The following is a 2,428-nucleotide window of genomic DNA, read 5'->3' on the forward strand; positions in this document are numbered from 1 at the left end:
AGAGAGAGAGAGAGAGAGAGAGAGAGGTTCTACGCCCATAAAGTGTTAGTCTCAGAACTCACGGGGCAGTTCTACATGGCTCTGTAGGGTCATCGTGAGCTAGAACTGACTTGATGGGGGTGATTTGGTTTGGGTTTGGGGGAGGAGTTGCCCCATTACGGAAGTTGGTAACCCCACTACGCCTACAGTCTTTATGTTGGCGAGTTATTTTACTGCTAACAGTCTAGCAAACACGGCAATGCTGAGCTGCCGCCTTGTTTGGTTCCCCTTGATATGATGGGCGGGGTCTCGCCCTAGTACCAGGCCGCGCACATAAATGGCCGCTGACTTACGACGGAAGCTCCACTGCAAAGGGCCATCTTTGCAGTACACAGTGCCTGCCTGAGCACTCCCCTCACCCCGTCGGTCTCTAAGGGGGCATTTGCATTAAACGTATCGGATTGAAGGCTCTGCACACTTAAAATCTGTGCCCTTTACTGTAAGAAGAAAATGGGATCAAAAGACGATGGAAATTTCCATGGCCTCTTTGAAGCACCCGTACCTATACATTGATATGTCTGCAGCACAGGCAAATATGCACGTGGAAAGATGCGATTTCCACGTGAAGTATTTGTGCTGAAACTTTCCTTGGAGATCAACTGGATTCCTCCGTGAAAACCCCAAGTCAGAGGCAGGAGCAGCAGCTGCCTTGAGTGAAGCGTCGAGTGCTTGCTCCCGGCTTCACTGACGTGATTTAATCAAATCCCCACCACAAGGAATTACGACCCCCCTTTCGAGGCATCCTTGGGTGGGGTGCAGATGGTTAGGGTCTGCACGACCGCCCAAGGCTGGCTGCCTGAATCCAACTGGGAGAGGGGGCCCGCCATGAGTCCCAATCGACTGGATGACGGCAGCTCTGAGCAACCAACCCTTGTCACAGACGTGGAGACAGCCTCACAGCAGTTAGTGCCTTGATGAACAAGATCACGTCCCAAACCAAGCTCACGGCCATCGAGCGAAGGCTGCCTCACAGCGACCCCACTGTGGGCTTCCAAGACTGCAACTGCCGACAGGAGTAGAAAGCCCAGTCTTTCTCCCATGGAGCTGCTAATGGTTTTGAACTGCTGACTGCGTGGATCACAGCCCAATTTGTACCTGCTACTAAGATCACATGGTAAGTATGCTTTGTCTCAGCCCTCATCTTATGGACACTGACACAATTTTTCACCAACTAGTTCCTGTCTCCTTTGTCCCCGGGACTACCGTGACAAAGCACCCCTGATGTGTTCTCCTCTCATCTGCCTCCTTCTCCCATCCAGGTCTCCAAAAGGCTAAGAGGCTCAAGGCTCTGGTCTAGCTTCCTTTTTCTCTCTCTTCCCCACCCCCAGCAGTGACTTCATGAGTTCAAATACCATCTCAATGAAAACCATGCCCTTATTTTTCTACAACTACCCTTAAGATAAACCAACTATCACATGCACTCCATCTATAATCTACCTTGAAGTAGATCCTACACTTGAAATACTTTTTGCCCTTCCCTGCAACCTCAGTCAACATCTCCTAAATTCTCCCTACCTGACATGACCCCTCCTCCCTAAAGCCTTCGAGCTTTACCCACGACCAGAAGGACGTAGTCTCTTTCGTCTTTCTCTGAGTTGTACCCTCATTCCCAAGAGTTCATGCTGCACGTTAATACAGACAGTCTAACTGAAACCAGGAATACTTTCGCTTCAGACAGTGTGCTGTGAAGGGTGCTGTGTTGTTGTTTTCAGCGTTTCTAGGGCAAAAGCAAGGAGGTTCAATCTGGTTGTTAATCAAGTTAAAGCAGGACCTTGAACGCCTCTCAGCATGCCTGATGTGGATGCTTTCCCTTCTCTTTCCCTGCATCCCAGGTGAAAACACACTGAGCCCCAGCCACACAAAGCACTCGCCAGCACCCACTAAAACAGCTACATCTTCGATGTAATGGGGAGTGAACAGAATTGACTGGTCGTAAAACATGCTTTCCTCACTATTAGACAGTAAGGGCACGGCATTGTTTTCCTCCTTGCTTTGAGGCGCAAGCAGCAGAGAGCTGGGATTTTAGGATGACCACGGTGATCCACCTCCTTTTGGAAAATGCTCAATGATCAATTGTAAGAGGGAAAGAAACGTGTTTCTAATGATTCCCAAACCAAACGCACTGCAGAGCTTGAGTTATGATTGGCATCACTATGATTTTTTGGTAGATCGATGGTTCTCAAATTTTCCTACCAACATTCTCCTATGAGCAGGGCAAGAAAAGGGACCTGGGGGGTGTGTGTGTGTCTATCACATTGCTATTGATTCTTGTGTTGCCTCTAAAGCAGCGGTTCTCAACCTGTGGGTCGCGACTCCTTGGGGGTTGAGCGACCCTTTCGCAGGGGTCGCCTGATTCATAACAGTAGCAAAATGAGTGATGAAGTAGCAA

At 49.3% G+C, this 2,428-nt stretch overlaps 1 protein-coding gene across 1 annotated transcript in view; it reads right to left on the bottom strand.

Moving 5' to 3' along the window:
- Positions 1 to 2,428, bottom strand: part of GMCL1 (germ cell-less 1, spermatogenesis associated) — a 29,670-nt gene that overhangs the window by 21,084 nt on the left and 6,158 nt on the right. The window lies entirely within an intron of this gene.

Source organism: Echinops telfairi, unplaced genomic scaffold (genome assembly GCF_000313985.2).
Source record: "Echinops telfairi isolate 266 unplaced genomic scaffold, ASM31398v2 ScPeMD7_2573;HRSCAF=3158, whole genome shotgun sequence".
NCBI lineage: Eukaryota > Metazoa > Chordata > Mammalia > Afrosoricida > Tenrecidae > Echinops > Echinops telfairi.